This window comes from Heterocephalus glaber, unplaced genomic scaffold (genome assembly GCF_053883595.1).
Source record: "Heterocephalus glaber isolate CG9 unplaced genomic scaffold, H.glaber_assembly_v1.0 deba00001730, whole genome shotgun sequence".
In the NCBI taxonomy this organism is placed as follows: Eukaryota; Metazoa; Chordata; class Mammalia; order Rodentia; family Bathyergidae; genus Heterocephalus; species Heterocephalus glaber.
In genome coordinates, this window is record NW_028258441.1 from 3,232,651 (window position 1) to 3,258,661 (window position 26,011).

Genomic DNA, 26,011 nt, shown 5'->3' on the forward strand with positions numbered 1-26,011 from the left:
TCTTCCAGAATTTGGCTGTGAATCTTTTCTTTATTGGTAAGTTTTTAAATTACTGTTACAATTCCATTGCCTGATATTGGATTATTCCAGATCTTTGAAATCATTTTTGTTCAGTTTTAGTAATTCATATATATCTAGAAATCTCTCCATTTCTTCTGAGTTCTCCTATATATGTATATAGGTTTGCGAAGTAGTTGCCAGTAATTTTCAGTATTCCAGCAGTGTCTGTTGATTGCGCTTTTTATTTCTAATTATATTATTTGTGTCTTTTTTCATTTTTGTTAAGATTGGCTAAGAGTTTGTCAACTTTTTCTATTCTTTCAAAGTACCTGCTCTTCAATTCATTGATTCTTTGTAATTTTTTAGTCTGCATTTCATTGATTTCTGCTCTGATCTTTACAAACTCCTTCCTTGTACAAGCTTTCGATTTTGATTTTTTTTACTTTTCTAGGGCCCTAAGGTATAGCATTAGGTTATTTATTTGGGCTCATTCTCTTCTTATGATATGGATATTCACAGTTATAAAATTCCATCAGAGAACTTATTTCATTGTATCCTATAAGTTCTGGCATTTTGTACTGGCCTGTCACTTAATTCTAGGAAATGTCTTATTTCTTCCTTCATTTCTTATGTAACTTATTAATTATTCAAGAGAGTATTGTTCAATTTCTATGTGTTTGCATAGATTTTGTGGTTTCTTTTGCTATTGATTTCTAGTTTCATTGCCCTCTGATCCTACAATATGCATGGGATAATTTTGGTTCTTTTGAATTTACTTAAGCATGCTTTATTAGCTAGTAAATGGTCTGTGTGTCCTGTTGTTTTTGGATGAAACCCTCTGTATATATTTATTAAGTCCATTTGTTCAAAAGTTTGGTTTGACTCTGATATTTCTTTGTTCAATTTTTTCTAGATGATCAATCTATTTGTGATACTGAGGTATTGAGGACCCCAAATATAATAGTATTGATCTTTATATGATCTTTTATCTCCTTTAGTGTTTGTCTTATGAAGTTGGGTGCACAGCAGTTTGATGAAAATATGCTTATAATTCTTATCTCCTCCTGTTGAATAGTTCTGTTAATCAATATATAATGTCCTTCTTTGCCACATTTGATCAGCTTTGGCTTAAAGTTCTCTTTGACACAGGATAGTTACTCCTTCTGGTTTTCAAGTTTTCGTACCATGGAATACTGTTTTCCATCCTTTGATTTTTAGTCTATGAAATTCTTTTTGCATTAAATGCATTTCTTATATACAGCACACGGACTTTGCTTCTAAATCCATTCTGTTAATCCCTGTCTTTTGATTGTCAAATTGAGGCCATTCACATTAACAGTTTTAATTGACATGTATTTACGTATTCCTGTCATTTATTATTTACCTGTTGCTGTTTTGCTTTTTTTCTTTCCCCTTAATTGCTATCCCTGCTTGATGCCTTCATTCTGTTCAAATTTTTGCAATTTTTAGCTTTTTTGGCTTTTCCCAGGATGTCCTTGAGAATTTTGACTTGGTGGTGATGAATTTATTTAGATGCTCTTTATCATGGAAATATCTTATTTCTCCATCAATTATGAAAGATAATTTTACAGCATACATCAGTCTGGATTGGAAGTTGTTTTTTTAGAGCTTGAAATATTTCGTTCCAAGCTTTCCTTTGCCTTTAAGTTTTGTGTTGAGAAGTGTGTTGTAATTCTGATTGATTTTTCTTTATAAATGATTTGTTGCTTTTCTCTAATAGGTTTTAGGATTCTATTTTTATAATGAGTATCTGAAATTTTAATTATGGTGGGATGTGGATGTGTTTGGGGTTTTTTTCCTGATTGTGGCTATTTGAAGTTCTATATGCCTCACTTGCCTGCACATTAAATTCTTTTTCCCTGTCTGGAAAGTTTTGTATTACTTCTGTAACTATATTTTTATGCCCTTTGTAGTTTATTCTTCTTTTTAATTAATTACCATATTATTAGTTTTCTTTGAGTCATCTCAGAGCTGCTGGATCCATGTAGCATGTTCTTATTTTCTTTAAGGCATGTCTCATTAACTGATCATTGACCACAGCCCTGTCTTCTAGACCTGACCTTCTGTCCATCTTCACACTGGTTGCTTCAGCTGCCCATACTTTCAATCATATATTTATTCTCCTGGATTTCTGTTTGAAACTTTTTTGTGGAGGATTAACATTCTTTTCCATTCTGGGCATTCATGTTTTGCATTTCTTTCTTCAGCTCCATTAGAGTTTAATTAGTATCTTCTCTAGACTAGGTGATCATTTGTTTCTTTATGATTGTTCTCTGTTTAGTTAGATCTTCTTTGAAGTCATCAAATACCTTATTGAACTGTTTTATTACCACTTGTGATACCCTTTCAGATTTCTACCATGCGGTTTATGTTTTCTTTCCCCTCAATGCTCCTGTATTGGCTATGGGAAAGTTGGGAGTTTTTGAAGGCATTTTCCTGCCTTGTCTTCATGTTTCTGTTTTGTTTGTTTGCTTTGTGCTTCTTTGACCTAATGCCAGATACTTTGGGAATGGCACATGGTATTGTTTATAACTCCTAGGTAGTCCAGATACAAGTATACAGAGAAAACCAATTGACAGCAACAACTATGTTACTTAGGCTATAGTAGTAAAGTCAATGACAACAGTAGTGTCAAATATAAACTGTATATTGACAAACTCTAAGAATCACTCATGAATTGCCCTTAGCCAAAGTAAAGAGGTCTATGATTTTAGTATACACACTTAGGCAACCCAGATACTGACCTACAGTATATCATACCACTAATTTCTGCTGTATGTAAACAGTGGTGTAAGAGTTCAAGCATACTATTAGACTAAGTGTCTTCTCCTTCAGATCCACCCCCTCTGAAGGTTACACTCACCTAATCTGGTGCCCCACCACTGAATACAGTCCCTGTTACCATCCTGGTCTAATCTTGAGCTTTTCAGGAGATCTTAGAAGATCTGTGTCCAGCTCTGACTCTCTTCAAACTTACCTCCCACTGCTGTCTCTCACCTGATTTCTGCAGAAGTGTAACACTTAATTCCTCAAGTTAAACTTTCCTCTGGAGTATTGGTTTCATCCTCAATCAGATCAGACTTTTTGTTGTCATTTCTGTCACCCTATACTGAGGAGAACCATGATGTTCACCTGGATAAGATTTGGTAGTTTGGCAACTCTCTTCCTCTGCCCTGAAGACACAGGGTGAAGCACCCTGAGTCTATTGCGTTGCAAGCAGGTAGAACAGAGCCTCCTCTCTGGTCCTCTGCCATGTGGGTCATGGGGGGAGTCACCTAGCATCAGTACAGCCAAGCCGGGGCTTCATTTATATATTTTCTTAAAACAATGAAATTATAAAAATGAATTAGCAGATAATTTGTTTTTTCCAGGGATTAGGGCAGGGAATGTATGACTATTAAAAGGTAGAATAAAAGATCTTTGTGATGACACAATAATTCTATACTATAATTCTGGTGATGCTCACATGTGATAAAATTACATGGCACCAATGACAATTTCAGATTTGCTGTTATAATGTATATACCTAAGTTGTAACCACTGTATAAAACTGTCTGAAAGGTGCATACTGCTTTTTCAACTTTCTGTGAATATATAATTATTTCAAATTAAAAAGATTATAAAAATGAAACACAAGAATTCAAAATAAAATACAGACTGAAACAATGTAGAAGTATGCTTGATCCAACTTCTGTTTTATTTGGATATATAAAATATTTAAATGCCATACTTATCTCAAATGGAGGAAAATATTATTTGTCAAAATTATTTCATTATAACTTAATCAATTTAACTTAACAATATTTTGCCTTTCTCATCTACTCTTGTCCAATAGTATAATTATCCTGTGATGTTTTTTTCATTTAGAATCATTCACATAAGCCCTGGTGTTCTTAAGAATGTATAAGGTATGGATATCAATCAAGAGCTTGTTCAAACAAATAAAGGAATCCTGTGTAGTAAGAAGGAGGAGATTGGATCTTAACTTTATGGTGAGTGGTCAACATTATATCACCATTGCCAGTGTAGTATTATGACCACCAATGTAAGAACTACTACATATTCAACCTGCAATAATTGCCAGGAAAGATTATTAAAACTGAATATTCCCCATATTCTCAAATATCTCTGTAAAATAACATATATTTGTATATAATAAAGTATATGTTCAAGCTTGAACCTAAAATAACAAAAGCACATTAAGATGAGTAAGTTTGGGAGTCAGCTTGTATCACTCATAAACTAAATGACTCAGTTCCACATACTAACCTCCCATTGTATGTATGCCTCAGGAAACTTCATGCCTCAGGGAAATTGTAGATCACATTCTATTAATGTTTAGGCCTTTTGTGGGTAGTAGAAATATTGAATACTAAGGGTTCAAACACCATATATTAAGACAAAATTTTGAGGAAAACATTTGATAAGATTAGCTTTTTTCTTGTTTCAAGTATGAAAAATAAAACTCTGTCTTAACTAGCTAAATTGATGACTTTAATCAGCAAAGCATATGAATTTTATAGAAAATACTTAATAAATTAATACCCAGTTATAGTTAGCTCAATAAATGAAGTTATGGAAATGGTTACAGAATTCTAAATTGCATTACCAAGGGACCAATGATCCCCATTGGTCAAATCATTTCTATCCACCTATGCATGTATGGAATATTTTGTCTGAATATTTTAAATGAAACAAAAAAATCCCGAACTAGACATCAAGTAATTGAGTCAGTTTTTTTTCTGGTCAAAAGTGAATAAACACATAAATGATACTTCAACTCTTCAGATGGGATTTTCTATGCGTTTTTTTTTAAATGTTGGAAGAGATAGAAGTCAAAAAAGCAAATTTCAGCTTAATCTAAGAAAGTTTTTGTCTATTTAGAATAAAATTTATCACTTCTCGGCCTTTTGGCTAAGATCAAGTGTAGAATAAAATTTCACCCAGGATTTAGTGAAGTTCTTTTGTGGGAAATTTCAAGCAGAGACTCAAACCCAGGTTTTGTGTCCTTGATATTATAATACTAAAATATTCAAATTTTAATTTATGATCTGATTTCCCTGCAGATATTTCTTAAGAGTAGCTAAAATTTTCATTTTCAAGCTTATTATCACCAAGCAATTTTCTAAGAGCCTTTAATATCTTTTTTGTCAAAAATGCATTGAACAAAAATCCATTAGGAACAATTTTAAGTACAAGAAAACAGCAATGAAAAGTACAGATAAAATTTGAAAAGTGATTTCACAATTATAAGTGTTACAATGACAAATGAAGAAAATCAAAGTGACAGAGGATGATGGGGAGGGCTGTTAGTTTGGATTGGGTAGTTAAGGGAGGCCTCTCTGATTAGGTGACATTGTAACTTAGGCTGTAATAAAGCAAGAGAAAAGACATGTGGGTTCCTGGAATAAGAATGTATTAAGTAGAGGAACAAAAAGGCACAGGACCTGACCATAGCTCACTTGGTGTGTTCAAGGAACAGAAATGTGGCTTCGATATTATCTTAACTTAATACCTCACTTTGAACAATTTCTCCCCTTCATATCATACTTGAGCCATACACTCTTCTCTTTCATGTGTCACATTCCTTTTTATTTTGAGAGAGGGTCTTGATAAGTTGTCCAGGCTGGCTTCAAACTGGTGATCTCTCTGCCTCAGCCTCTGGAGCATACATCTCCTTCTATTGTATCTGTCCATTATTCACCCACTAAGATTTTAACCATGGGTTCTTTTGGGAGGCTGACTCTGGATAAATAATACTAAATTAGATGTCTCTTCTCAAGAGCTTGTAGCAAGAGTGGTCATAAGTTAATATCTAAAACAAAACATTTTTGGCATTTGGCAAAATTAATAGTTACTCTTTTTTTAGTAATTAAATCACAAGTGGATATAATATTATTCCTTGAAAAGTGAGCTGACTCAGGAAACACTTAATTCTTCTACTCCAAAAGAAGTTTACATATGTGTAGTGGCATAAATTTTATGTGTTTTGTGGGTATATGGTGGTTGGAATGTGGATGGTGTGGTGAAGAATGGAAAGTTGAATTGGAAGAGAGGAGACAAGTTAATGTGTCTTGAGACACTTATTCTCTTTGCAAGGGTCTGCTAACAACTAATTCTATGTTGTCACAAACCACAGTCTGATAAAACTTGGAAAAGAATGATACCATGGAAATTTAAGATATCAAATTTTCTTGTACTTAAAGCAGCAATTTCACATATGATGCTGGAAATTATAGCCTATGATTTCCAGCCATTCCATGAAATAAGATGTGATTTTGGCCGTAATTGACTGGATTTCATTTTCTCAAATATATCTGAGATTTTCAGAGGTGTTAGTAGTTCAGTTCTGACTTTTCTGCCCTTCTCTTGGAGGCATTATTTGCCTCCTTTCTATGCATGAGATGTCTGCACATCACTTTACTCAGATTGCTCTTTCTTCTACTTTGATTCAGTTGGATATTTTCCACCATCTGGTTTTGAGCTTTGAAATGGGTATCTGGAGGCTAATATTTCCACATTCTAGTAAGAAATGGTAATTTAAAAATGTGTCACTTTTATTACCCTGTGGTGATTAAAGGAAAACACAGGCAAACAGCAGTACATTTTACTCTCATTTTAATGTATCTGCATATCAATCAAATCCTTAGTGACTTGTGGACTTCTTTTTTATTCTGCTAGGCTAATGCAGAGATTATATTTCCCACAAATAGAATGTATAAACTCCTATAAGTCACAAAGCCAGGGTGAAATTGTCAGCCAAGGTACTGAATTTTTCATTGCTTCTATTATTCACAAGGGACATTTTTCTTCATTGGGATACCACTAAGAAGTGTATGATGTGGTCATTTGTCTTTAGCAATAACAGAGATATGATAAAAACCAATGATATAAAGCTGGATATGATCACATGTGCCTGCAATTCCAGCTTCTTTACTGGTGAAACAGGAGGAATACTTAAACTCATGAGTCTGGGGCCAGTCTGAGCAACATAGATATACCCTATTGCAAAAAAGAAAAGATTAGTGTCTGATATCTATTTCAGTATTTATGCCACAACTCTGTCTCTTCATGCATGTGTGTACATATAGCTATTGACATAATTTATACATTCACCAGATAATAACCACTTCAAAAATCACTATTCAAGGCAGTTATGAAATGAAAACTTAGGTATTATATTATGTGAAAATGAAGAATATTTGCCTCAACTCATACTTCAGTCTGAAATATAAACACAATCAGATGTTTAGCTAAACCTCAGTAAAAATGATATAAACAATTGTGCAGATGATTTCCAAATAAAGCTAAATTTATATGATGAATAAAAAATGTGCCTAACAAAAATAAGTAAGGAAAAGATTGCCCTTTGATGACACTTTGGGTACAGAGCCTTCCTGAATTTAGTTGACTAAAAGAAGATATATGGAATGTCTGTGCTTTAATTATACAGTTGAATCCTTTTTAAAAATGCAAATCCAACTGAGAAAAAAAACTAGTAAGCCTTATCAAACTGCAATTCTTATGATTGAATGAGCTTATAGCCTCGTTTCTTAAAAGCTAAAATTTTGAAACAAGAAAAGTATAAAAGATAAAAACTTTGAGAACACTGAGTATCCAAAGCATTTGAGGATATGTACCACTGGTGAGCAAAAGAAAGGATAGAAATTAATTATTACAAAAATTACATCCCTATTCAATAAATTGTACAGCTGTGTTGATAAAAGTCATTCATTCATTCAATGAATCAGTACTTATTCATCAGTCACTGGAAATACAACATAGACAAAAACAGATACACCAGTGTAGAGATTAGAGTCTGCATTCTGGAGGGAAATACCCACATAATAGCCACACAAATAGAAAACTATAAATGAAGATAGATGATAAGGAAAAAAAGAGTATGAAAAGGGGATTGGACTGAATTTTTCTGGATGACTTGGAAGGCCGTGGAACAAAATGCTTCAGAAAACAAGGAAAAGCACTGCTAGCACAAGGAAAAGACCTCGTGGTGTGATAAAATATAGCAGATAAGAAGGTCTGGAAGAAGCCTTGTGTACCTAAAGTACAGAAGGAGGAATGTGTACTATAAGAAAATACCTAAAAATTTAGACAAAGACCAAAGTACCAAGAGGACTGTTGAAATGCTCAGGTCTACATACTTACTATCTTAAGAGCAGTGGGAAAACATAGAAATTTTTTACATTGGGAGAGAAGACACTGATAAGGTTTGTATTACAATTTTGTAGTCATTTCTAACCAGGTAAGGGAGTGATATTAAATGTAATTCTAATTTAGAAAGTTGTTGTAGTTTAGTCAAGAGATGTTACTAGTTTCTATTACAGCAGGGGAACTGGATGTATAGAGAACTGGATTGATGTGATTTGAGAGGAAACCTTTATTAAACTTTAGGCTGGATTAGCTATGCAGTAGAAGTGCCACTATAGCAAAGTTGCCTCTTGATTTCTTGCTTATGCAAATTGATGCCGAAAGGTAACATTTTCTAAAGTAGGATCCTGGAAGAGGGACACATTTGGTAGGACAGGTGGGTGTGTATTTGTGTTTGTGTGTGTGTGTGTGTGTGTGTGTGATATAGTCAGTGTTTCATCTGAAGTACCTTTAAGACAAGATGTAGAAGAAGTAGTCTGAATATTCTGCTTTAGATTACAGATATGTGGGATGAGTATATGTTTTATATATTAGGTACATGTATCACTTGAAACCATCATGGAGATTCTAGAATGAGAAACCAGTTGGGTTTATGAGGAAACTTGTAGTAAGGATTCTGAAATATAATGGCTGTTAAGAAGATGAGCCTCCAAAGGTGCACTGAAGAAACATAACAGAAAAATCGTGTTGAGGAAGCAAAAGCAAAAGATTATACATATGCATAATAGTAAATATAGCTGACAAGAGGTAAAATAATCTGTGAACTTTAGAGTGTATTTTATTGGCTGACAATGGTAGCATTAACCTCATATATTTTTTACCAAGAAATGGGGAAGAAAGCTAAATCAAAATGGTGAATGGAGAGAGAAAGAAATGAAGGTGGGAGGTAAGCTGGTCCCAGCACCCGGAAGGAAGCTCCCCCGCCACCTTCCCATGCTCCTAGGGCAGAGAAGCTGAGCTGGTCCCAGCATCTGGAAGGAAGCTCCCCCACTGCCATCCTATGCCCCAAGGGAAGAGAACCTGAGCCACACGGGTGCCAGAAGCACCACCCGCCGTGGCAAAGAGAAGACATGTAAACAAGCCTCAAAAACAGACTTCCAGCTCACCTACAGCAACCCCAAAGGGAAACTAGATGGAACAATCTGATACTCAACCACCTGGACTCTCTGAACTGGCAACAAAAGAAGATCTGAGAAAAATGAAATCAGAAATAGTTACTCAGATAACAGCAAAGATTGTGCTCATAGTGCAAGACATGTTTAATAAATCTAGAGAGGACACAGATAAAAAAATAGAGGATCTGAGGAACATGATGGAATCCCAACATAGGAAACAAATGGAATCCATAGAAGAAATGCAAACAGATTTCCAGGAGATTAAAAACTCCATCAAAAGTCTGTGCAGCTGAATCAACCAATGTGAGGATAGAATTTCAGATATAGAAGATAAGATTGCATTTAGTGACCAGGAAAAGAAATATTGCTTTAAAATTGTAAGGGAACACGAGAAAACAATCCAGTATCTGCTAGACAAGGCAAAGAAGAAAAACATAAGATTGATTGGAGTCAATGAAGAAAGAGGAGAGAGTGCAGATGACAAAAAAAAGGACTCTTCACAGAAGTGATGGCAGAAAACTTCCCAAGGAGGGGAACAGGACTTGACATACAGATAAGTGAGGCATATAGGACTCCAGCTAGCCTTCATCAAAAAAAATCTACACATAGGCATATAATAGTTAGTCTTCCAGAAATCCAACAGAAGAACAAAATTCTACAAGCAGTGAGAGAAAAGAAACAAATCACATACAAAGGAAAGCCCATCAGAATCACAGCAGACTTCTCAACACAAACCCTCGAGGCAAGAAGAGCTTGGAATGATGTATTTCAAGCCCTAAAGGAAAACAGCCTCCAACCCAGATTGATGTACCCTGCAAAACTATCTTTCAAAATTGATGGAGAAATAAGATACTTTCATGATAAAGAGTACCTCAGGAACTTCGTGAATACCAAACTGTCACCCCAAAAATGTTAGACAATACCCTAGGAAAAGACAATGAGGATCACAACCCCAGGAAACCCAGCAGAATGAATCCATTGGGCATGACAAATTAAATGCAAAGGGGCAGAATCCAAAAAAAAGAAAAAGTCATGACAAGGCTTTTAAAACTTTTAACTTCATCTCCCTAATGAGTGTATAATTCAATCTTGTCATTATACTGATTAGCATTTTTCTGATTCTAGAGTTGCACACCTTTCCCTGTGCTATACTGGCTATTTATCATCTTCTTATGTCTACTTTTTAATTGGGTTTTCTATTACTGAACTGTAAGAGTTCTTTATATATTCTGGTCATAGGTTATATGCATTGTAAATATGGTCTGTTTAAGGACTACTTTTCATTTTAATGATGTCATTTAAAGTTCTAAATTTTGATGGAATCTCATTTATCCATTTTTTTCTTTTATGCATCATGTTTTTTGTATCCTAGGTAGTTCTTGCCGGTCCTAAATTCATAATCATTTTCCCTTATAATTTCTTCTTAAAGTTTTAGACTTTTAGGCTTTCTTATTTAGGCTCATAGATCTCTTCAAGTTATTTTTATGTATGGAAATAAAGGGTTGAGGATAATTTTTTATATATGGACACCAGGTGTTCTAGTGTCATTTGCTGAAAACACTATCTCTTCCTTGGCTCTTGAATTGAGTTTATATTCTATAAAATGCTAATGTTAAATAATCTTTCAAAACTCAGTGGACCATATATGTGTGGTTCTATTTCTAGATTCTCTGTTTTATTCAAATGATCTATGTGTCTTTCCTTACACCAACACTGCCTTGATTACTGTAGCTTTAGAAGAAGTCTTAAAATTAGGTACTAAACATCTTCCAACATTTTCTTTTTAACTTTTCTAGGTCCCTTGTACTCCTACATAACTTTTAAATTTCAATATCCAATTCTTCATTTATAGCAAGTATGCACAGACCTGAATTTTTATGTACACCTTGTGTTTTCTAATTCTATTAAATTCAAATACAAGTTCTATGGGCTCCTAGAGATTTCTTAGTATTTTCTCTGTAGATGATCATTTCATCTATATATAAAGATTTTGCTTCTACCTTGCCAATCCTATCCTAATTGTGTCATTTTATTGCCAGGCTGTTTTGGTGGCGCCTAGGGTTCAAAATTTAATGGAGAGATAAAGAGTAAGCATATCTGCCCTTGTTCCTCACCTTATGGAGAAAGCATTGTATCTTCTCTGTTCATATAAGGCATTCTTGCTGGAAGTATGGAGTACATGTCTTTAATCTGTTGAGACATTTCTGTTCTATATCTAGTCTCCTGATAGCTTTTACCATGAACAGCTGTAGAATTTAGTCCAATACGTTTCCTCCAACTACTGACAGGATCATATGGCTTTTTCCTTTCCTCTGTTAAAATGATGACTTTTGGGGGTGGATCTTCCAATGCTGAACCAACACTGCCATCCCTATAACAAAACCACTTTCTACATCCTGCCAGATCTGACTTCTAAGAGTTTGTTTTGTTAAACAAATTTCTGGTTATGTTCATACTTTTTTCTCCTATTTTCTTTATGCAGTTTTAGGATTAGCACAATGTTGAGTTCCTAAAATGAGAGGAGAAGTTTTCCTTCTTTTTTCTGCTTTAAATGTTTGTTATAATTTATGAGTTAAAATGTATGTGATCTTACTGTTGTCACACAGGTAGGTTTTCAAGCTAGGGATATACTTTCTTTAATAGGTGCTATTCAAATTTTATATTTCCTCCAGAGTTAGCTTCATTAATTTGTCTTCCAAGGTACTTCTCAGAAGTTGTCAAATTTATTTCAAAAAAGATTTTTGTAATATGCTTTCTATATCCTATTAAATTCTGTAAAATCTGTGGTAATGTCTCCTAGATCTTGATAATGTAATTTAAAAAATGTATAATTGTTATTGTATAATGGGAAGAAAAGGTCTAAAGGAGCAGGGGAAGTGGGAGGGATAGGGGAAAGGAAAAAAGGGAAATGAAAAAATATGAGAAAAAGAAAAAAATAGAAACAAAGTCTTCGCAAATAGGGAAGGGTGGAGGGGGGCAGGGGAATGGGGAAAAAATAAGAACCAAGATACTCATGTAATGGTACAAGATCCCAATGTTTAATGTAACTGCATTTTATACCTAAAATATACCAATAAATTTAATGGGGGGGAGAAATGAAGGTGGTAAGTATAAATGATGCAGAAGAATTAGCCCTAGATAGAATAAAGGACAGTTCTTTGTCTTAATTGGAGATAAGGATAATAGGCTGTTGGAAGTTTTAAATAAATGTAGAATTTTTATAGAGTAAATGAGAACTTTTTTTTATAAATGGAGGTTTCTATCCTCTATTCTCAAATCTTGTAAACCTTTCCCCACTTTTCCCATGGATACAGAATGGGAAAGAGTTTCAGAGATTTGAGAATAATAGGAAAGCTTTTTAATAGTGAATTGAAAAAAGAGCAGAGTAAAGATACTGAGCAATGTTGAAATCCTACAGAAAGACAGTGAGTATCAATTTACACTGGGAAAAATTGGCTGCATGTTATTGAAATTTTGTGCCATGGAATTTATAATGAATAAGGAAGCAAGTGATGATACGATAGGCTGAGTGAATGGGCAAAAGTATAGGGACCAGTACATTAGAAGTTACCATGATACTGAGATATGACCATAGAGAAAAGAGTTGAACAGCCAAGGTGCACAGACAGATGGTTGAAATAAGGGAAAGAAGGACTTGACAGGGTACAATCAACATTAAAATCAATACCTTTTCTATATACCAATAATGAACTAGCTGAGAAGGAAATCAGGAAAATAATCCCATTCACAATATCTTCAAAAAATAAAATACCTAAGAATCAACCTAACCAAGGAGATGAAAGACCTATACAGTGAAAAATACAGAAAACTAAACAAAAGAAAAATCAAAGAAGACACTAGATGAAAATACTTCCCGCATTCATGGATTGGCAGAATACACAATGTAAAAATGGCTATGTTACTGAAAGGAATCTACAGATCAATGGAATTCTTATCATAATGCCAATGATATTCTTCACAGAACTAGAAAAAGCAATCCTAAAATTTATATGAAAACAGAAAAGACCCAGAATAGCTAAAGCAACTGTAAGAAAAGAGAAGCAAGAATGAAAACATCACAATATCCAGTTTCAAATTAAACTACAAAGCCATAGCAAAATCCAAAAATAGTACTGACACAAAAATAAGTATGTAGGTCAATGCAAGAGAAATGGAGGACACAGAAACAAATCTACAAAACTGCAGCCATCTGATTCTAGACAAAAGATACAAAAACATATGTTGGAAAAAAGACAGCCCCTTTCACAAATGGTGCAGAAAATGTATGTATCCATATGTAAAACATACAATAAAAAATGAGTGTTTAAATTAAAACACCATTGGAGCAAAAGACAAATTGGCATTAATCCTCTTCAACCCCATACCACTCTGAACACACTTATTCAATGCTTCTTTCCACTTTCTGAAGTAGTTCTAGAAGTGCTCTAACATCAGTATCTAATGTGAACTAAGGTTGTGCTATCCTAGCTATCTCAGGGTACTAAATTGATTCAAAATCTTTACTTTTCATGATCATTTTTATTTTGGAGAAAATTGAGAAGTTTCTTGTTGCTAGATTTTGTGAATAGAAGATATGAGATATATTTATGAGATGTTTTTATGAGCCTGCCTTTCTACTGGATGGCACTCATCAGCTTTCTATTTTTGATCACAACTTGCAAATAGACTCATGAAAGAAAACTTCCAGAATTGCTTCAGCAATTGGCAAGAATTATGAATAAGTGTGTTCAAAGGAAGGTAGAGTATTTTGTGGGAGATGAATGACAATATTTCTTTTACTTTAATATTTTTAAACATTAAAACATTCACCATGCACTTTGATAAAACCTTTTACAAGATTCAAACTAGATTCTTTTTTCTTGGCTTGTAGGAAAATTAATTCAACATGAACCAAGGACCTTCATAAAAGACCTGAAAGTTTGAAACTGGTACAAAAACACATAGGCAAACAGTTGAAGCCATAGGCACAAGCAAAGATTTCCTGAATAGAACTCTAGTAATATGGAAAACAACAGAAAGAGTGAACAAATGGGACTACATCAAATTAAAATGCTTCTACAGAGGAAGGGAAATGAACAAGAGAATGAAGCCTGCCAAAACAATGTAACAGGTGTGTCTCAAAAGAATTACATGAGGTCCAAACAGATATCATCAGTAAGTGTGTGTAGACCCCAGTTAGAAGCCTACCCTGACAACACGTTCCATCCAAGGCCCCACCCAGACACCAATGGATTGGGAGCACAGGCTCCAAACAGAGGCCTGCCCAGATAACATTGGTAAGTGGGTACTGGCCCTAGTGAGAAGCTCAAGAGGTCAACAGCTGCACAAGCACGCTGGCCTCAGCCTGAAGACCTCCCAGATACTATCAAAATTGGTGCAGTGGTAAGCAGTAGAGAAAAAGCCTCTCTGTGTGTGTATATATGTGTATATATATATATATGTATGTATGTATATATATATATATGTATGTATATATATATATATATATAAAGTAATAATGCAAGATTTAGTCCCAAATACTTCTCTCATTTTTGCTGATTTGTAAGGAAACAAAAAGTTAAAAATGTATCATCTGACATTAAGATCTGAATATTTATGTGGCCTTTTCACCCCAAATTCATATATTGAAAGCCCAATCACTATTTGATTTTTGGCAGAAGTTGTTGGAGTCTTGCATAAATTTGGTGAGTATAAACATACATTAGTAATAATTGACTTCATTTAATTGAAAGGCTGGTCCATGGAATCTATGCTGGACAAGTAGCTAAACAATTAAATAGCTTATAATGGCAAAATGTGAATTCCAGTGGGGGTGGGTGACCTCACACCTGTGACCTTACTGGTTTCAGACCACAACATATTTCTTTTGGGCTGGCTTTTCTTATGACCTGAAGCTTTCCTTGGCAAATATTCTACATTCCTGGTGTCTGTGACTTCCTAGGATCTCCACCATAACTTTGGTTTCATTCTCATGACTTTACACACTACCCTCTCAGGCACTCCTTGCCTGGTCTCTCAGGCTTTCTTTTGAAATCTAAGTAGAAGTTGCTCTCATTCTACAACTCTTACATTCTTCATGCTAGTAAAATAAGCATCACATAATTGACACCAAGGTCTACTGTAAGTATAAGGAGTAGCCAGGTTTTCTTGCTCCATGGGTGCAGCAACCTCTGAATGCCTGGGTGTATGAGTATGGCGAAATGAATCCTGGGGAAACAATTCCCTCAAAGGCCCTTTTCAACATGGGCCCCAGTGAATCACTTCTTAAAGGAAAGGTTCAGATTTTTAAACCTTTGAGGCTGCAATGTATAGGGTCTTACGTGTTTCTGAAATGTCATTAAGGCACCTTCTTCTTATCCCTGTACAAGTATTTGTTTTGTTTTTGTTGTTTTGGTACTGGGGATCAACATTGGGACCTTGTGCTTGAGAGGCAGGTGGCAGAACCACTTAGCTAAATCTCCGGCCCCAAGATATTGGTTTGCTTTTAATGGCACTAATTAATTCAGCAGCTACACTTTCTTTGGCCTCAATACATGGTTTCTTCTGGGAAAAATTTGTTTTTCACATTTTCTGTCCTGCTTTCTGCCTCCAATGTTGCTAAAAGAAGACACCATTACCCATTCCATAACTTGAATGGTGGGCTGTCTTGAAATTTCCTCTCTAGATTAAGTAGTACAGTTCCTTTAACTTATTTTTTCTGTAAAGTCTCAGAACATGGACAAAATTTAGACAAATTTGCTTCTAGAGTGCAACGAAAATGGCCTCTGATCCAACTACCAATGGAGTCCTTTGTCCCACCTGAAACCTCCTGAGCCTCATCTTTATTGTCTGTCTTCTTATCAGCATTCTGGTCTTCTGAACTTTGACTAGAATTACCTAAAATTACTCATCAGGCTCTGCTTACAGCATTCTAAATTTCCTTTATCCAGCATCTCCAGACCTTTCAAAAGTTCTCCTGAAGACCAGTTCCACGCACATCTAAACTACATGGTCAAGTGCAGTCACTATGACAATCCCACTCCCGGTACCAGTTTTCTGTGCTAGTCACATTTTTTGTCATGGAATAAAATACGTGACACCCAGGAATTAAAGGAATTATTTAATTTGACTCACTGTTATTCAGTCCATGGTCAGCTGGCTCCAGTGAAGAAACATCATTGGAGAAGTTTGTGGTGGAGCAAGTATGCTTAGTTCATGGCAGCCAGGAATCAGGGCGGAGGAACAATAACACACAGGAAGAGGTGAGTGGCCAGACATAGATCCCAATGCCACACCTCCATACCCCACCCAGACCCACCCAGAAGTGTACTCCACCAGTCAACCAGACAGATCTGAAAGCCAATCAGTTTGACACTCCACCCTAACTGCCACAATCTCAAACCACCAAAGTTAGCAAGAAATAGATAGCATGAATAGCTCTAAAACTATTAAAAAACTTGAATGTGTTATGTCAAATCTTACCCCAAAATCCTCTAGGCCCAGATAATTTCACTGGAGAGTTCAAACTAACAGTGAAATAAGAATGAAGACCACTTTTAGATAGCATCTTGTTAATATTTTGTTAAGAATTTCAGTCTAAGTTCATGAGAAATATGGCTCTGAAATTTTTTCTTTTGTGCTAGAGACCTCTGCAGTAGGCTCTAGTCTCTTGCTCAGTATGTGATGCAAGGCTGAAGAAAAACTCAAAGACAGGATTAAAGAAAAAAATGGGAGCTGCAACGGCCAATGCTGGATCCTCAGCAAAACACCCTGGTCAATCTTAACCACTGATTTTTATTGTTCATTAATTGGGATAAAGATGAGCTATGTGTACCAATGTGTCATTTCTATGGACACTAATGCAGGGCAGGCTTTAAAGAGAAGAGACAAAGCATTTTCAAATTAGAAGCAAGGTAGACAAAATATATGCTTGTAATTAGAACATTGTCCTACTTATAAAGATACTAATTGTGAGAATGGAATTTGTGTGCAAACTACTCTGACCTCAGCTATGCTGTTATCTCATATTAGCCTCACAGCTTCATAGGCCATTACTCTGGTCTCAGTTGTGGCTATTAGTGGGGGGCTACCATGGTTCTCATGAGATGCTTCTGTGATTCATGTAGCTGCAGTCAGACTGGCTTCTTAAAGTAAGCCAATAGAGGGATTTAACTCTTTATAGCCTGTATTGCTTACAGCATACTTTGGGCATAATCAGTATTGTGGCTTCTGACATCTTTGTATTGCTATTCCCTGATTTTGGTATCAGGATAAAAAAGACCTCATAGAATAAGATGAAAAGTGTGTTAGTTATCTTTCTTGTAGCTGAGACACAATACCCTACACCAGAAATGGCAAACCTTTTAGACCTTTCAGTGATGAAATAACAGCCCACCGTGGCACACATTATATAGGTTCTCCACCTCTCCTTTATCCTTGCACCTTAAAGGAGGGGACATTTACTTTGTCTCATAGTTTCAGGGGATTCAGTCCATGATTGGCTGGCTCTAATGCAGGAACATCTTTACAGAAAGACATGATGGAGGAAAACTGCTTAGTTCGTGGTGGCCCTGAAGCAGAGCAGAAGAACAGCACCAGAGAGGAAGGGGCCACAATGCAAATATAAATCACAAGATCACACCTCCTTGACCCACATGCATACACCCAGAAGTGTACTTTATCAAAGTCAATTAAGTTAATTACTTGGTTACAATCAGCATAACTACTTGGTTCCCCTAATTTGAGGCAGTAAAAATACCCGATCTGATGGAACACTTAGAACATGTCAGATTTTCACATACTGGCAAAGTTCCTTCTGGAATTATCCTAATGCTTTGTGTAGGAACAGAATGTACTATCCTGGGGTGCTAGGTGCTATAAAGTGGAGCTTGGAAGTAGCTGGGCCTAGGCACAGAGAGTTTACTAAGTCCTGTTCTTTTAACTGTCCAGTGTCAAAAAGGCTACTATTTTATCAGAATGTTAGGCCTGTTATTCATATCTATACCTCATAAAGTTGGGAGACCTGAAATTGTTTCTGCTTCTGAGTAGGTGGTCAGGAGACAGTGAATTTCTGTTTTTCTCAAGTCCTGGAGTTCCATAGGAAGTCTGCCTTCCTTTTTTTATCCATTGGGGTTCTCATATGGCTATTATGTTATTTCCAGTCCTTTTATTTATACTGTGTGGAGGATCTGGAAGAGATGAATCTATGCCATCTTGTCCCAAATGTTATTTTAAATCCAGATTTCTGAGTTGATTGTTTTCAGAGAGAAAATGTTGATAAATTCCTCTATTTCACTTTATTTCTAGAAATAGAAATTATATATCCTTAAGCCCTTAGTCTACCATGCCAATTGTCTATAAAGCTGTCTTACAATTCTGATGTTCTCAATAAATTTATTTCTTATTCCTAAAAACAATTCACTTATCTATAGCCAAATCACTCTTCTTATTAATATATAGTGTTCTCTTCTATTACCATGTCTTTATGAATGCCATTATTGCTATCTAGAATGTTTCATATATTTTGAATCAATTTCCATCAATTTAGGTATGAACAAAATTGTAATAACCATTAGAAAACTTCACTTCATTGACTTCATTCTTTATCCAATTTTCCTGGACTCCCTTTCCTCAACATGCTATCAGAAATAGCCATGTAGTATTTCCTCTTATATTTTTTGCTCTTCTTCATCATATATTTTCTAAATGCTACAACACTTGAAACAGCACTATATATTAATAAAAAAGCTTCTAACCAGAACTACAAGACAATCATTTTAACTATTCTGGTGAAAGCCTCTCAAGCACTTCTGCTTTGTACATGGGAATGATTTACTTGTTTTTTTTTTTTTTATTTTAAGTTTTGGAGGTACAAAAGTGAAAGAGAAGCATATTTTATTTTATTATGTTTGCATAATAAAATATGCAGACATATTCGAGATGGGACTTAGGGCCTCATTCATAATAGGCCTGCACTCTAAAGAAAGTATAATTTATATAATGGGCTCAGTTCTGAATTTTGATTATCATTTGTAGATCTAAATGTGATCAGGTAGAGAGAGAAACACTGAAAATTCTCCCAGCTTGTGAATAGATGATAGCATGTGAAAGTACAGATGATAAAGAGCCTCAAAGGTTATTTAGAATGCTTTTAGCCTTGGAAACCCCTGAAATAAAAGCCTGGCTTTTATTGAACTTGCATTAAGGCATGTTTGTAAATTGCAAGTCTGTGAATTGACTATACTGACAATACAAGGTCCCTTTACATAATAGAAAAGTGGTTAGTCAATGAATACATTATTAATTGTGGGAGCACATTCTGCCTTTTAATTGGAAACAATTGAATGCAGTCTGACATTCCAGGATGTCAAAGACCTTCTCATTGCTGATTATCTTTAGGTTGTCAACAAAATATTTGCTCACAAAACATTTGCTCACAAAACACTGGAATAACGAGACCAGATTTTTTTCTTTCCATATAGATAAAATTAAATGACAAGATATATAAAACATTTTTTCAAAACAATGAATACTAGATGATAAATGCAAGTGATTCCAAAGAAATGGAAAATACATAAGTCCAAAAGTAGCGTCAGCTTACTGCCTTCAGCTTGTTTCCCTACCACAACAAATAGGCAGAACCCACTGAATTCCCTGAGTTGAGGATAAAAAGCTGACAATATAGGTGAACCAAGGCAGACAGCTTACAGAAGAGAGTACTGGAGAAGAGTGATCTGTATTCAGGTGTTCAGCTCAATATAAGTGCATGGCTATGAAGAAATTATCAGAAGCCTTGAAAATAACCTCCAGAAAAATAGAGATAAAGACTCCCTGCATTTACTTTGACTACCAGCTAAAAAGAAACGCCTATTTAAGAAGTATTCAGATAGAGGAAACAGAAGGTTATCATTCAGTAATAGAAAATTATTATCCCTAGACAACAAACTTTTCTAGTCTCACCTAACAAAATGATAAAACTGTTTCAAAGTACCTTAATTGCATCTCAGAACAAAAGTCTAAAAATACGAAAATATCAAGCACTGAATAATGCATGATAGTAATTTCTGGCATACAAAAAAATTACTTGTTATGTGAAAAATAAAAATATAAGATTTACAGTGAGAAATACATTATATCAAAACTGACCCAGAAGCAGCACAAATGTTAGACTGAGCACAGACATACAAAAATGTATTTGAATTCTATCCTATATACTCTAAATCTTAAGTAAAATGTGAAGCAAAAAACTCCAAATTGAACTTCTATATTTGAAAAATTTAGTAATGAAAGCACACTGAATGGAATTTACAGTATATTACACATTATAGAAGAAAAATAAGTGAACTTAAATATGTAGAAAACATTAAAAATAAAACAGAGATAGGAAATTCAAAAATTAATATATCACTGAACTGTGGGAAAACTTTAGGTGGCCTAGTAAGCATATAATTACAGTCCTTAAAAGATCAAAAGACATGCACAGGCATGAAAGTATATATTTGAAGAAATGATGACTAAAATTGGACAAATTTGATTAGGAATATAAATGTACGGATCCATTAATCTCAGTAAACATCAAAACATCAATAACACAAAGAAAAAATTTAAAGACACATTGAAGTCAAATTGTTTTAAATGAGTGATAGAACAAATTTCCAAGTAGCCAGAGCAAGAAGGTACATTATATACACAAGCACAAAGGAAATGATAAAGTACATTAATTATGACTAACAATTCCAGCAAGAAAAAGTAAATATCTTTAAATTACTGAAAATAAGAACCTGGCAACCTAGATTTGTATACCCAGTGAAAACGCCTTTCAAACACAAATTAAAAAGAAAGATTCTTATATACAAAACCTGAAATAATTTATTGCTGACTGATCTACAATACAGGAGGCAATAAAGGAAGCCTTTAGTCAAAAGGAAAATTATAACAGATGAACATCTGAATCTATGCAGAAAAAAAATAGTGCATCAGTGTTATGGCTTGTGTCTAAATGTCTCCTCAAAGCCTCATGCAGTCATGGGAGGGGGCTTTTCAGAGGTGGCTGGATCTAGAGTTTGTGGTGCTGAGATCAAGAGTGTGTGATTAGTAAATCCGTCCACTGATTGGCATAGTTCTGGCTAAGATTAAGAGTGTGAGTGTTACACCCACCCTAGGGCAGTTAGGCTGGATAAAATATAAGGGGCAGAAAGAGTGCTAATGGCCTCTTTCTGCCTGCTTGTCCTGGACTATTTCTCCTCCACAATGCTCCTCTGCCATAGCCAGCCGACTATGGAGTAAAACCTCTTGCAAACTGTGAGCCAAATAAACCTTTCCTGCTTTAAATTTCAGTGTTGGGTATTTTGTCTTAGCAGAAAAGTAACTAAGTAACAATCAGGAACAATAATGATATGAGTTAAACATGGGATTTTATTATTGTTTCAATATCATTGGTTTCCTAAATAAAATTGGTAAAATACTGTGTGGGTTTGTGAAGTAGTTGAGCAAAATATATGAAAACAGTATCACAAAAATCAAAAGGGGAGAATTGAAAGTATGCTATTTTAAGACTCCTAGAGCCAAAATGTATAATAGATAATGTGAAATAGGAAGAAAAGGTCCAAAGGAGAAGAGGAAGTAGGGAGGGAGTGTGAAGGAAAGGAAAGAAGGGAAAGAAAAAACTATGAGAAAAGAAAAAAACTGGAAACAAAGTCTTTGTAAATAGGGAGGATTGGAGGGGTTGAAGTAAGGGAAGGGGAATGGGAAAAAATAAGAACCAAGATATGTCATGTACAGCTACAAATTCCCAATGATGAATGTGATCATAATGTATAACTAAAATATAACAATATGCTCAATGAATAAAAAAGTTGTATAATATCATTTGGTAAACTGATAAAGATTTATATTTTAGACACTAAAAGAACAACTAAAAGTTAGAAAATTAAGTTTTAGAGCTAATTATTGGTTTGGTAAAGCTGCTATCATACAATCACACAGACTGGGTGGCTTAGATGACAGATATTTATTTCTCACAATATGAAAGCTAGAAGTTCAAGATTAATGTGTCAGTAGGTTTGGTTTTTAAGAGACTTTTTCTCTTACCTTTTTGGTGCCTGTCTTCTTACTCTGTCTTCACATGACATTTCCTCTGTTGATGTACATGTCTCGTTTTGTGTATCTGAATCCCCTCTTATGACGATCATATTCAGGTTGGGTGAGGACCCACCCCAATGGCCTCATTTTAACATAATCACCTTTTAAATACCCTGTCTTCAAATACATGAATTTTCTGAGGTACTATGGGTTAAGGGTTCAATATACAGATTTAGAAGGACCACGGCTGAGCCCATAAGAATTAGTTTAGTGAATAAATCATCTAAAATAAAACTTTGAAGAAAATTAATTAATCTAAAAATGACAGAAAGGGCAAAAAGGAGAAAGAAGTGATGGAATACATAGAAAAAGTAACAGACTTGATTTTAAATGTAAATAGTTTAATGCTTAATTACATAGTAGGAATTAATTAGTTTCAATAAAAATAAAAATTTAATTATTTGCTCCCTCCAAGAAACATACTCTATAAAGATGTAAATAAGTTAAATTTAAAAAGATGGTAGACAATATATCACATTAACACCAATAGAAAGCTGGAAAGTCCATATTACTACCAAAACAATTTTTAAGTAAAGAATATTATCAGGAATAAAGTTATTCATTTCATAATATCAAGATATTAATGCATTTAAAGGATCTAAAAACCTTACACACTTATGGACCTAGTAACTCAGCTTCCAACAACATGAAGCAAGTTTTATAGAACTTCTTCACCATGCAAAGGTATCTTTACATATAATAGCCTTTTAATTGAATATAAAAGCAAAGTTTGAATGGACCCATTCTAGCTTTATAAGGTCAGAAGAAACCCAAGATGAAATACTAAATTATTTTACAAATATTTATTTTCACATTTCATTTGTGAAATAAACAATAGTAGAATTCTGCACTCTAATTGGGAGGATTTAGGTGAGTCAACTCTTATACCTTAGCTATCTCACTTTTAGGATATAGCAATTGTATCTATACATGATAGATCACAAAATTATTGTAAAATTAAGTGAAATTATAGATAAGATAGTGTATGAAATGTTCAACTTGTTATTATTGTCGTTACCTGGACTTATGAGCACAAAAGTCATAAATTTTTCATAGTTGAATTGTCATTGAATATCCTTGAAACTTTTGATTCTTTTTTAATTTTTTATTTTAATGTAATACAAGTAGATATTAATAAAGATAATATGAAAGCCATTCTATGAAAAATAATTTTTCATAACAAAAATTATTAGACTAACCATGCACTGTGTATCATGATCTTAAAAGAATATATTTTCATTTATTATTTTATCTCTCAGCTCATTTCCTCACAATACTATACCTTTTTTGCATAAAACATTCTATTGTCAAAGTATATTCTGTATAATTTTGAACAATTTCTTCCTATTACACAATATTTATTATTCTTTTAATCCTTATTTTTACTTTCAGTTTCTCACACCAGAGAGAATATGTGATATTTATACATGTATGTTCTATTTATTTCACTTTAGAGTATTTCTCAATGTCCATCCATTTACCTCACAATGTTTCAAATTTATCCTTATTTATGGCTGAATAGTACTCCATTATATAAAAAACCACATATTTTTTATCCATTCATCAGTTGATGGGCTTTTGAGTTGTTTCTAAGATTTAGCTATTACAAACTGTGCCGGTATAAACATAGGTGAGCATATGTCATTGTGGTATGATGTTTTTAATTCTTTTGGGAAGATACCTAGAGGGGAATAGCTGGGTCACCTGGGACCGCTGTGCCTAGTTTTTTGTGGAATTTTCATACTGATTTCCATGGTGGTTTCACCAGCCTACACTCCCACCAACAGTAGAGAAGGGTTCCTTTTCCCTACAGACCCACCAGTATTTGTTATTGGTTGATTTCTTGATAATAGCCATACATTCTGGAGTGAGATGGAATCTCAGCATTGTTTTAATGTGCATCTCTCAAGCAACCAGTGATTTTGAGCGTTTTTACAGAAACAAAAACAGTAGAAACTTTTGATTCTCAGCCTACTTAACCAATTTTGATGCAGATTTCAGGGATTACAGTGATTTTCAAAGTGTGATCTATTACCTAGAAGTATAAATATCAACTTAAATATTTTTAAAAAAATAAAGATTTGGGGCATACTGTTTTACATACTGAATGTTATTTTCTGGACCAAAGAAATAAAAATTTGCAGTTAGAAAAAGTCATTAAGTCTGTGACTTCCAAGCTTCTGTGACCTTGAACCATGGTAAAAAAAAAAAAAAAGTATCATATATTGCAAGCATATGCATACACACTGAACTGCAAAAGCTTTTATTAATCATTCTTTTTTTCATGGAAAATCTAGAATTATGGCATTAAATAAATAGCTGAAGATATTCATTCAATTCTGTCCCTATTATGAGAGTCATATTATTCTGAAACCTGAACAGAGTCAACAGGGGTACATGTGTTTTCTAGACAACAAAACGCACAGCTTTCGGTAACACAAATACATGCAACTTAACATACACACTTTTTTAGGGCACCCCAGGGCTTTACTTGTTAGATGTTAACCAAGCAGCTTGAAATTTTGATCATCAACCTCTGACATTATTTACTCTACCTTGCCAAAGTCTTTGTCACAACTCTGAATTTGTTGATACAAGATTGCGTTTGACATTCTTATAATGTAGTTTCTCCTTAAGCTTGAATTTCTTTTAGTGAATGCATGAGTAACTGAGAGAATGAGTGAACACACATTTATGGAGTACTAAGTAAGTGTCAAGCATTGTGCCTGGGACCTTCAAGTATTAGAATATTTTATGTAATTCCAATGACATTTTCTTCATGAGACTAATTCATACCATTATAGACATTTTCCAATGTGAATTATACTACAAAATCCTTAATTTTATATTTCATTTAAATTAATGAGGAAACGGTTCATAATATATTTTAAACAAAGTGTTACTATTAAATACTAACAACTATAATTGTAGTTAAAAATTAAAATCTCTTGGAAAAGATCAAAGAAATATTTGATTCTGATGCAACTTTGACTAAAATATTTACTTTAGAATTAAAAACATTCTTATTTTGGTATATCACTTTTTGTATAATTAAAATCAATATTTTATAGAAAGACTGATTATTTTATGCTCAAAAAGCTTTTTTCAATTCACGAGTAAAATATGCAATTATACATTTCTTTGCTTTGGTATGCTTCCTACTAGTGATAGTACCTATATTTCTTAAATATAAAGCAAAACACAGTAAAATAATACTTAGTTCCTGGTAATTTCTTTAGGTTTCCTTAACCTCAAATTGGCTAGCTCCTGTCTTGTCCACTCTTTATATAGATATATACATAAGTACAATATACACAGACTTACAGGACTATCAGCTCACAAATATAGTAACTGGTTTTGAACAACACAGATTATATGCAAAATATTTAAGTAATCACATATGATATGGAAATATTTTAATCCACTTATTTTGGTTCAAGGACATTGATGAAGGTGGTTTTCTTTTACTTTAGCTCGTTTGTATGATGGAGATATTCTTTTTAATCTATATACATTCAGCAAGCTTTTTCTGTAAAGGACCAGATAATAAATATTTTAGACTACGT

General features: G+C 34.1%; 1 pseudogene; it reads left to right on the forward strand.

The window, feature by feature from the left end:
* The first annotated feature begins 4,915 nt into the window (after nt 1–4,915).
* On the forward strand, nt 4,916–5,079 carry LOC147821561 (U2 spliceosomal RNA; annotated as a pseudogene).
* The last annotated feature ends 20,932 nt before the right edge of the window (nt 5,080–26,011 follow it).